Raw genomic sequence first — 12,142 nt, forward strand, 5'->3', positions numbered from 1 at the left:
TGGTTTTTCGAGACAGGGTTTCTCTGTATAGCCCTGGCTGTCCTGGAACTCACTTTGTAGACCAGGCTGGCCTCGAACTCAGAAATCCGCCTGCCTCCGCCTCCCGAGTGCTGGGATTAAAGGCGTGTGCCACCACACCCGGCTTTGTGCTTATATTCTTATATTTATATTCTTTAAAGTACAGACTAAGAGGCTGAGCTTAGTTGGTTATGTGTGAAGCCCTGGGCTTGATTCCCCAGCACCACTGCATAAAAACTAGTGTGCAAAAGAATATAGAGGGCGGGTGAGATGGATCAGTGGATAAGAGCACCGCCTGCTCTTCCAAAGGTTCTGAGTTCAAATCCCAGCAACCACATGATCTGATTCCCTCTTCTGGAGTGTCTGAAGACAGCTACAGTGTACTTACATATAATATAATAAATAAATAAATAAATCTTAAAGTTTAAATGGACAACCAAGAATTAAAATAAGTTGCTGAAGCAAAGGGATAGAAGCACTATAAAATATAGCCACACTTTTATTATATCTGTTACTTAATTCCTGTACTTACTGCCTTTTTTTTGTTTTTGTTTTTTTTTTGTTTTTGTTTTTGTTTTTTTTTTTTTTTTGAGTCGGGGTTTCTCTGTGTAGCCCTGGCTGTCCTGGAACTCACTCTGTAGACCAGGCTGGCCTCGAACTCAGAGATCCACCTGTCTCTGCCTCCCAAGTGCTGGGATTAAAGGCGTGCGCTGCCCAGCTCTGTCTTTTATTTCGATATCTGTTAGGTTGGCGGGTTTTTTCCCAGCTCAACTTGCAGTGGTTTTGAGACAGGAACTTACGGATGTAGGCCATAGATCTTATCTTCCTGCTTCTATCTCTAAGAGTGCTGGTATTAAAGGTGTGTGCCCCCACGTCAAAGTACGTGCATTTCTGTGGGCAGCCTTATGTGTGGTTCCTCAGGAACTGTCCACCTTGGTTTTTTGTTTTGTTTTTGAGAGGAAGTTTCTCCCCAAGATCTGGGGCATGCTGACTAGGCCATTCATCCAGGATGGCTGACCAGCAGGCCCCAGGGATGCTCCTGGCTCTGTCTCCCCAGAGCTGGGATTAAAAGCCCAAATCAACATACCTAGCTTTTTGCTTGGATGTTGGGATTGAACTCAGGTCCTCAGAGTCTAGTGGCCGGTACTTTCCTGACCAAGCTATCTTCTACTCTCAACCTGAAGTTTTCTTGTTGTTTTTAAAAATAGTGGTCAGTTGGGTTTTAATTTTCATAGAAGAAAGACAAAAAAAAAAAAAAAGAGAGAGAGAGAATGATAAAAAGTAGTAACATATAGGAAATAAAGTTTACAAAGATGATGAGCTGCGAGATAAGTGTGTATACACATTATGTTCCAAATGTTCACAAGCGTGTATGGAAAACAATCTATACACTGCTTGTAGGCTTTATCATGGTGAAATAACCCAGCAATACTCGGTGTATTAGTTTGTGATTTCTGTGTAATGAACAAACAAACATAGTGGTTTAACACCCATTGGTTATGTTGGAGTTTCTTTTGGCTGGGAGGGTGTCTTAGGGTTTTATTGCTGTGAAGAGACACCATGACCAAAGCAACCCCTATAAAAGGAAACATTTAATTGAGGCTGGCTTACAGTGTCAGAGGTTTAATCAATTATCTTGGCAGGGAGCATTGCAGCATGCAGGCCAGCAGGGTCCTGGAGAAACATCTTGCAACCAGGAGACTGGAATTCCTCAGTGGGAAGTGCTGAGGAGACCTAAGCACAGGAGACCTAAGAGTGTACACCTACAGTTACACTTCCTTCAACAAGGCCACACCTACTCCAACAAGGCCATATCTCCTAATAGTGATACTCTCTGTAGTGGCTATTCCTGGTTGTCAACTTGACTATATCTGGAATGAACTACAATCCAGAATTGGAAGGCTCACCAGTGATCCTAATTGGAGGCTAGGAGATAGAAGTTTCTGACCTGGATCTTGAGGCATAGTGGCTATGGATTCCAGAAGATTAAGACAGGGAGATCTCTGAGTTCAAGGTCATCTGGGATTAAAGGTGTGGTGGCACACACCTTTAATCTGGGCCACACCTTCTGCTGGAGACCTACATAAGGACATTGGAAGAAGGAAGTCTATCTCTCCTTCACCTGCTTGCCGTGTGGGACTGAGCAACTGCCAGATTCTTGGACTTCCATTCACAGCTGCTACTGACCATTGTTGGGAGTTGGACTGCAAACTGTAAGTCATCAATAAACTCCTTTACTATATAGAGACTGCTTATAAGTTCTGTGACTCTAGAGAACCCTGGCTAATACACTCCCCATGAGCCAAGCATTCAAACATGTGAGCCTATGAGAGGGATAGGAGGGGTAGAAGGACATATCTATTAAAACCTATTCACAGAGGGTATCCACAGTTTACCTGGATCCTCTGCTCAGGATCTATAAAGCAGCAATAAAGTACACGTTTCTCTAGTGAAGGCTCAAGTCAGGAAGATTCTGCTTTCAAGCTCACCCAGGCTATTAGCAGAATTCATTTCTTGTGATTATGTGATTGCAGGCTCTAGATTCTTACTGAATGCTAGCTTTATTCAGGTCTAGAGGCCATCAGCAGGCCCTACCAGGTGGCCTTCTATAGGCAAGTGACAATATGACAACTTAAGGCTAGCATGAATTTTTAGTTTCATAAACACAAAACACTACTAAATGAAATGTCATCACCAGAGGCCTTCTATCATCTTTTAGTCTAGTCTGTTGGCTAGTAAGGGGTCCTATAGATATTCAAGGGGTGATGTAATGGCTATTTCTGGTTTTTAACTTGACTATATCTGGAATGAACTACAATCCAGAATTGGAAGGCTCACCTGTGATCCAGATCTTGAGGCTGGGAGATACAAGTTTCTGACCTGGATCTTGGCATGGAGATCTTGAGGTATAGTGGCTATGAATCCTAGGAGACTAAGGCAAGAAGATCTCTGAGTTCAAGGTCAGCCTGGGATAAAACAAGTCCCAGATCCAGTCATGATGGTGCACACCTTTAATCTGGGCCACACCTGCTGGAGACCTACATTGGAAGAAGGAAGATTCTCTCTCTGCCTGCTTGCATTTACTTGCCAGCACATCTGTTGGAGTCTACTAGCCTTGTGGGACTGAGCAACTACTAGATTCTTGGACGTCCCATTCACAGGTGACCATTGTTGGGGAGTTGGACTACAGATTGTAAGTCATAACAAATTCCCTTACTATATAGAGACTATCTGTAAATTCTGTGACTCTAGAGAACCATGACTAATACAGGTGGGGATTATACAGAGCAGCACCAAGAATCAGAGATCACAGCAGTGCCTGGGTCGGAGGAGTGTTACCTTAAGACTTCTGCCTGTCATATCTAGTAACATTAAAGACACAGTGTCCTGGGGCTGGAGAGATGTCTCAGTGGTTAAGGGCACTTGCTGCTCTTGCTAAGGACCTTGGTTTGCCTCTCACTAACCACATGACAGTTCACAACTGTCTGCAATTGCAGTTCCAGGAGATCTGGTACCTTCTTCTGATTTCTGCAGGTACCAGGCATTCACACATATGCCGTACATACATACACACACAGGCAAGAGACTCTTAAACATGATGCAATGTCCTATAAAATGATGCAATGTGCTAAGGTAAGACATTTTCCTTCTACACAGTATATATATACGAGAATATTCATAATAGCATGCAGGCAGCCGCATGCCTAAAAGATGGCGCTGGCCTCCGGTACACCGGCGCTGTAAACAACGTCATTGCGCAGGCGCTTGCCCGAATCTGGCGCCAACCCCTCCCAAGCGGGTGCATACGAATCAAAGTGCCGACAGACTGACCAATCCCAGGAGGACACATAGCTCTCCCCAGTGCTGGGGTGTATATAAGCAGTCCTCCCGGGGTTTCCGGGGGTCCCCCGTAGCATGGAGGTGTTCCTAAAATAAAAAAGGCTGTTGAGAAGAATCCGACCGTGTTGCGTTTTTTTCTTGCTGGACGAGCGCAACAATAGTAAAAATACTGTTACTTTTTGTACTTCTCAAAATAAAAAACAGAGAAACATAAAAGACCAGACATGTGTACAGGCATTATGTTTCTGTGTAAAGGCATTATGCAGCTGTGGTCTACTGTAGTGGAGGTGGATCAACCCTTCCACTACCAAAAAACGTAACGAAGAGGTACTGAGGTAGTGCAAGACACAGAAGAGAGCCCCACACTTGTCGTTGCTTTCCCAAGCAGTCAGTGACTGAGGATTGTAAAAGCAATGGCCAAGACACTCATCAAGGTTTTATCTGCCTCATGGGGCTGAGGAGGCCTTGCCAAAGAGAAGAGACCTAGAGGGTACGTGTGACTTTTGGTTAGGACTCTCAAGGACTGTATCTACTTGGGAGTAAGGGTGGATTAGGGAATAACCAACCTCCACAAGGTTGAATGAGTCTTACCTCCCCAGCAGAATATAATGATCAGACATCAACTCAGCTATGGTCAGGCATACTTGCCTGTCTTAGGGTTTTTATAGTGCCAATGAAACAATGTGATGAAAAGAAAAATCAAATTGGGGAAGAAAGGATTTGGCTTATATTTCCACATTGTAGTCAGTCATTGAAGGAAGCCAGGACAACTCCAGCGGGGTTGATACAGAGGCCATGGAGGGATGCTGCTTACTGGGTTGCTCCTTCTGGCTTAGTACACTTCTTTCTTATAGAATCCAGAACCACCAGCCCAGTGACAGTACCATCCACAATGGGCTGAGCCCTTCCCTATCAATCACTAATTAAGAAAATTCCTTACAACTGTATCTCCTGGAAGCATTTTCTCAATTGAGGACCCCTCTTTCCAGAGGACTCTAGCTTGGGTCAAATTGGCAACACTAACCCCTAAGTCTCTCTGATAGAACACTTTCTTTCTCCCAAGCTGCTTTGCTCAAATTCAGCTTTTATGTAACAAGCACACACTCTTAGTGGAGAAGATGATACTGACACAGAAGGGAGAAAGTGAGAAGAAAGGGAGAGAAGGACTGAGGGAATGAGAAAGTTGTTCCAGTTTGCTTTCAGTTGCTATGATAAAACTAACCAAAATAACTTGGGGGCAGGCATTTCAGCTTACAGTGCATCTTTAAGGGAAGCCAGGACTGGAATTCAAGGCAGGAACCTGGAGGCAGTAATTGAAGCAGATCATGGAGGAATTTGGTCACTGGCTTACTCTCAGCTTGTTATCCTATACAGCCCATAGGTGGCACCGCCTATAGTGAGTCTCACATTAATCGTGAATCAGGAAAACACCCCACCGAGGAGCCTTCAGGCCAATCTGATGGGAGCAGTTTTTCAGTCGAGGGTCCCCTCTTCCCAGCTGACTCTAGTTTGTGTCAAGTTTACTAAAGCCAACACAGAGTCCAAGAGAAATAAACACAGCATTCCCTAGGATTTAGCCCATGTAGTCCTTTTTCTCCCCCTGTATTACTTTTATAGATGTATTGATTCATGTCCGGTGCTCCTCAGTATTCCTTTTAAACTGACTTGTTAAACCGTGTCCTGTGAGTGTGATTTTCCTGTGACCTCTGCTTGCTGTCTTAAAGTGTTCCTTTGAAGCCACCGCTCTACTCCCCAGAAAGAAAAAAAAAAATTCTATCATGTAACGGTTAAGTCATTTCCCTAAATATTTTGTTTTAGCGCGCCTTCTCATATCAACGCAAATATTTTCGCTGAAAACTGCCGTTATTGAAATAGGGGTCTTTCTACGTAGTAATGCTGGTCTAGAATTCGCCATTCTCCTGCCTCAGACTTCCTAGAGCTGAAAATACAGGCGTGCGTTACAGTCATGCTAGGCTCAAAAAGCAATTTAATGTTGTATGATACTAATAAATTGCCGGGTAAAATGGGTGAGAACTGAAGAGAATACCCAGAAGGTTCCTGCAAACGGGTTGCATGTGAATTCTTTGAACGTGAGACACTGACGTACTTTGTAATACTCCCTCAGCCTCCAACCATGCCATCATTCATCCAATAAGCATGCTCGGCTGTGAGGTACCTACCATGTGAGAGGGAAGCTATATTGATGTGAGGGGGAATCCGTTCATTCTGGAAGAGCTTAGTAAGGGCAAGTTTGTTTACATAACTTCTACGTGTTTGCGCTTTTACTGACTGGCAACCTGGTCCGCAGAAACCCACGCCCTGGCCGCCGCCTTTTCCCTGGCCGTTGCTAGTCTAGAGCGTCCACGCTCGGAGACTCCGCTTCCCGGCAGCCCCTGCGGCAAGCGGCGGAGAAGCGCACGCAGGCGCTCCGGCCGGCCCCCGCACGCAGGCGCAGTGCGCACGCCGGCTGAGCTGGGTCTCGCGGCTCTGTGCGCGGCAGCGGAGAGCGAGGCCTGGTGAGCGCCGCCGTGGTGCGCGCCGGCTGGTCAAGGTTGTGCGCAGAAGAGGCGCAGCGGGCGGGCCAAGAGCGAGCGTCTCCCTCTTCGTAGTGGCACCGGGACCGGTCGCCTGGAGCCGGTAAGTGGGGGCACCTCGCGGCCCCTCCCCCTCGGCCGGCGGCTCTGGGTCCCCCTCCGCGGACCCGAGGGAGGCCCCGGGGCGAAGGCGGACGCGGGCGGAAGCCGGAGCTGGCTGCGGCGCGCCGGGGACCCGACCCTCGCGTCGCTCCCGTGCGTCACGGGCCCGGCGGTCCTAACGGCCGCGCGGCGGCGGAGCGGGGTGGGGGTGGGGAACGCTGGTGCTCGCCGTGAGGAACGCCGGTCGGGGCGGGGCGGCGCGGCGCGGCGCGGCGGTGGAAGCGGCGTCGGGGACTGCGGGGCGCCGGGCGGCGGCGCGGAGTCTGCGCGGCACGCTAGCTTGAGGGCGGGGGCGGGCGGCGCGGAGTGCGGTGGCTGAGGCCGAGGCGTGCGGGGCCGATCGGGGAGTTGGCAGGTTACCACCGGGGCCGGTGTTTGGAGGGAGGTGGGGGTGGAGACGGGAGGCTTGCAGTTTACAGATGTCATAACTACGCGGGCCTGGAGCTGCTGACGGGGGTGTGGTAATTATAGCAATGACAACTTGGTCGGCTGTGTGAGCCGGCAATGCGAGGGAAACCGCCAAGCCTTAGCTGAGGCTCGCATTGGGAGCAGAAAACTGGAGGGTGACTGGGATCAGGGACGTCGGCAAGAAAGAATGTGTGGGTTGAATGCAGCTGTTTCCAAACCACTTTTCAATGAAAAGTTTCACATGAATTGATTTTAAGGCTTAAACTTCGGTTTGGCAAATTACTGTAAGAATCAGCCACCGAGAAATGCTTTTGAGATATTTAACACTATCATCTGGCCTTTTCCCTCAAACACCTTCCTCCTCCTCCTTTTTTTTTTTTTTTTTTTTCGGAGACAGGGTTTCTCTGTGTAGCCCTGGCTGTCCTCCTGGATCTCACTCTGTAGACCAGGCTGTCCTGGAACTCAAATTCACCTGCCTCTGCCTCCCAAGTGCTGGGATTAAAGGCGTGCGCCACCACTGCCCAGCCTGTTTTTTTTTTTTTTTTTGAGGATGGGTTTTGTTTGGTAGGCTGGCTTTGAGCTTCTTATCCTGCCCTTGCCTTCCGGGTGGCAGGATTTCAGAGTCACACAGAAACTACACAAAATTGCGATCAGTCTAGATGACAAAGTAGGTACTAACTAGTCCCCACCTTCTTGCCTGTAGGTTGCCTTTTGTGTTTGTTTTTGAGACAAATCTCACTATTTAGTCATGGCTGGCCTAGCATTACATTGGTTGTCTTGAACTCAAAACACTCCTGCCTCAGCCTCTCAAGTGTTTGGGGTTACAGCATGCCTGCGCGTGCGGGTGTTTGTATAAATTTGTATTCATGATGTGTACAACATTTACTTATTTATATACTTACTTATAGATAGGGTCTCATTACATAGCTCTGGAATTCTTATATAGACCAGGCTGCCACTGAACTCAGAGATCCACCTGCCTCTGCTCTTGGAATTCTAAAATTAAAGACGTGTGTTGTCACACCTGACCTCCTTTCTCCATTTTAAAGGCTGAAAGATCTAAATTTTGAAAGGAACTTGAGAATGGTTTAGCTTTTTAGTGTTGCTGAAATAACTTATTCTTGGCGGATTATTGTTTATGTGATATACAATTTTAAGATGGAGGCCTGAGCAGAAGTAAAGAAGTAAAAGCAAATTTACAGCAACTTTGAAGCAGATATTAGCTTTTCCTAGCATAAATGAAAGCACGGAAGAACACAGTATTAGTTTTAAAAATAGCTTGTTTTGGGCTGGTGAGATGGGTCAGTGGGTAAGAGCACTGACTGCTCTTCCAAAGGTCTTGAGTTCAAATGTCAGCAACTACATGGTGGCTCACAACCACCCATAATGAGGTCTGACACCGGTGCTTTTCTGGTGTGTCTGAAGTCAGCTACAGTGTACTTATGTATATTAACAAATAAATATTAAAAAAATAGCTTGTTTCTCATAAATATTTTATTTCCTTTTTAAGTGTGTGAATGTTTGCCTGAATGTTTGTAAGTGCGTCATGATGGTGCCTGGTGCTCGTAGAGGCCACACGAGAGTGTTAGGGTCTCTAAAAGTGGAGTTGAAGGTGGTTTGAGTTTGGGTACCGGGAACCTAACCTGTCTTCTGTAAGAACAGCAAGTGCTCTTACCGCTGAACCATCCTTCTAGTCCAGAACCCTAGAAGAAGACAGTATAATTTGTTCTAGGGAAAAAAATATTTGCTGATAAAAATGCAGTGTAAAGCCCAGCGTGGTGGTACACGCCTTTAGTCCCAGCACTTGAGAGGCAGGCGGATTTCTGAGTTCGAGGCCAGCCTGGTCTGCAAAGTGAGTTCCAGGACAACCAGGGTTATACAGAGAAATCCTGTCTCGAAAAATGCATTGTAAGAGATAGTAGCTAGTTCCTATAATCCTAGCACAGACAGAGGCCAGAAGATCCTGAGTTTTGAGGCTAGCCTAGAACTTGACCCTGTCACAAAACAAGAAAGCAAAACCTATAACAGGGCAGGAGTATAGCATGCCAGAGGCCTGTAGTTAACCCTCCCAAAAGGTCTACAAAATCAGACCTAGAAAACCTACTACGGTCAAGTAAAGAGAATAAAGATATTACCTTAAATCAAACACTTGGGTTATACTTTTTTTTGTGATCGGGTCTCTTTATGTAGACTTGGCAGTCTTGGAACTCAAGTGTTGACATTAAAGGTGTGTCCTCCTCTGCCAGGCAGTTATGCTGTTTTTATTTTTGTGGTGCCAGGGATCCATTTCTTGGTCTTATACATACTAGGTTAGTTCTTTGCTGCAGGATGATTTCTCCAGTCCTTGCATTATGTGCTTTTTGGATGTTGTCATGAAATGTTATACATCTTTAACTAGACATGACACATACCAAAGGGAACCACAAAAAACCAAAACCAAAATAAAAAACTTTGTTTCTAGTGGTAGGCTCTTTTTGTGTGTATGTGTATGTGGGGTATATACATGAGGGTTGCAAGCATACAACTGTCCAGGTTCCTGTGCTCATCTCTGTGAATGTGGAAGTTGGAGAAGGACTTTGGGCATCTTCCTGTATTAATCTTTCCTGCTTGCTTTGAGAAAGGGCCTCTTGAATCTGAAGCTTGTGGCTTGTCAGCTAAGCTGGCTGTCAGGCAGTTGAGCAGAGGTCTGCATATCTCTGCTCCCCAATACTGGATTTACATCATGTATATCCATACCCCTATTTTTTTAATTTGGGTATTGGGAGTGAAACTCGTATCTTTATCCTTTGCCAGCAAGAGCTCTTACCCACTGAGAAATCTTCCCAGCCTTGGCTTTCTCTTTTAAAAAATAATTATGTGCATATAAGTGTATGCTGCATGTGTGGGGTTTCCTGTGGAGGTGGCCTGAAGAGGGTTGTGTTGGATCCCATGGAGCTGGAATTATAAGCAATTGTCAGCTGTCCAACATGAATTCTGGGGATCAAATTTGGGCCCTCTGGAAGAGCAGCGAAGTCTGTTTATTGAGCTACCCCCTCCAGTCATTGCCTCTTCTCTCCCCTCTCCCTTAAATGCAGGATCTCTTGTATTAGACTGTTTTTTTGTAAGCAGTATTGTTTCTGTGTTGACTGGTAGGCTCAGTGCGTTCATTATTTGTAATTTTCTTCAGTTTCTACTGTGTCAAAAATTGTTTTATACCAGTAGTCATTTTTCTGAGATATTTTGTTGCTTTCAATTATTTTATCATTTTATCTTTCCCATGAATGGAGAGTAGGATTATAGCTTTTCATCCCCAGGATTAGCTCTAGCATTTGGGAAGGAGATAGGAAATCAGAAGTTCGGAGTTATCCTCTGCACAAAGTAGGCCCACTTGGCTTACATAAATCAAACCAAAAGTAAGACCTTTTTTGGTTCAGCAACTGACTTACTGATAAAAATAATCCTTTAATATTCTTGTTTTTGTTTTGTTATCTTTGTACTTTGTGGGGCTTGTGAATTTAGGTGTAATAAACAAAAAAAAAACATTGGCTGTGACAATTCATCTAGCTGAATTGAGCTGATTTTTTTCTCTTCCCTTGATGCAGTACAGATAGGACTTGTGTTAGGATTGTGAAGTTGTCCACTGAAAATGTGGAAATGAGGACTGATGAAAAAAAAAAAGAAAAACTTATTCTGCCCCAATGTTGTAGACTAATTGGAATAATTTTTGAGAGCTGGCAATAATCCAGAATGTGGATAATGGGGATAATCCTCTTCATATGACAAGAATAATGCTGCCCTTCATATACAAAGATAAGTCTGCTTGCTCATCATGAATAGTTTTCCAGCATGAATAAGGATATGTGCTGAGTTGTCCATGTCTCTTATGCTTTGTGACCAACAAGACAGCTTGGGGTCAGAATGAGGGCTTCTCCCTGAGAAATAGACTCACAGAAAGTAGTAAAATTCATTCTGGGTCAACCTTGTGTACATCAGATGTTTTTCAGTTATCCTTGCAAAATCACTCTGAGAAGGAGATTGTCTTACTGTCTGATTAGGTAACTTGTCCCACTTCACAGTAAGTGGTGGGCCAAGATTCAAGTCGAAGCTGTTTGTAATATGTTTATACCAATCTTTAAAGCTTGGCTTTATCAGCAGTTCAGTCTTTACACTATAATAGACTAGAGGCCGAGTTTATTTACAGCTAAGAGATTGTCTTAAGTTCCTTATTTTATGACCATTAAATTTACCTCAATTTTAAAATAGGATAACAAGAAAAAACTAGCCCCCCTTCCAGTCTCTACTTTTATGTGCTATTTTTTTCTGTTAAGTGTTGCCTAGTTTTATTTTATTGTTCCTTTCACCCCCTTCTCTTTTTTTCTTTTATTTCTGGGGCTTAAATGAATGTCTTTAGGCATGCTTAGGCACATAAGCTACCACTGAGTTATAGCCCTAACCCCTATTGCTGCTATTATAATTGTTGTTGTTATTATTAATTATCTTTAATGGTCTTATTTTGTAGTCCTAGCTGCCTGGAACTTGCTATGTAGATCAGGCTGGCCTCATAGTCACAGACCTGGATCCACCTGCCTTTGTAACCTAGAGTGCTGGGCTCGCTCAAGGATGTACATCACCAAGCCTGGCTTCCCTCCCCTCCCCTCCCCTCCCCTCTTTTTCTTTTTTTGAGACAGGTGTAGTCCTGGCTGTCCTGGAACTTACTTTGTAGACCAGGCTGGCCTCCAACTCAGAAATCTGCTTACCTGCCTCTGTCTCCCAAGCGCTGGGACTAAAGGTGTCTGTATCCATGCCAGACTCTGGATTATTTCTTGCTTGAATAGTTTTAGTGTTGATTTTTCCTCAGAAAAAAATATTCCGTGGTGTTACATTACCAGCTTCACCTAAGCTTACACTGCCCCTCCCTTGCCAATGTAGTTATCATAGGATCTGTTAATACAACTGTAAGTACAGTCAAACCATATAGACTAACTATGAAATAATTTCTTGCCACTAACCAGTTGATAGGAGTTAGTATGTTTTGGGGTGTAGAGTGGCTTCATTTCTTGAGCTCTTTCTTAGAGTCATTATCCTTTGTTTTTAGCTTTTTGAGGTAGGTGGTCTCACTATTAAGCCCAGGCTGTCCTGGAACTCAAGTTCTCTGCCTCTCATTTCCAAGTGTTGGGACTAGAGGTGTGCTCCAAAAAATC

The 12,142-nt window shown here is 45.0% G+C and overlaps 1 protein-coding gene across 1 annotated transcript in view; it reads left to right on the top strand.

Moving 5' to 3' along the window:
- Positions 1-6,299: 6,299 nt before the first annotated feature.
- Positions 6,300-12,142, top strand: part of Kpna1 (karyopherin subunit alpha 1) — a 55,863-nt gene continuing 50,020 nt past the window's right edge. Inside the window, exon 1 of the mRNA XM_021184981.2 lies at positions 6,300-6,495. The gene's annotated coding sequence lies outside the window, so the exon portion shown is untranslated. The remainder of the gene's footprint in view (positions 6,496-12,142) is intronic.

The sequence above is a fragment of the Mus caroli genome, chromosome 16 (assembly GCF_900094665.2).
Source record: "Mus caroli chromosome 16, CAROLI_EIJ_v1.1, whole genome shotgun sequence".
NCBI lineage: Eukaryota > Metazoa > Chordata > Mammalia > Rodentia > Muridae > Mus > Mus caroli.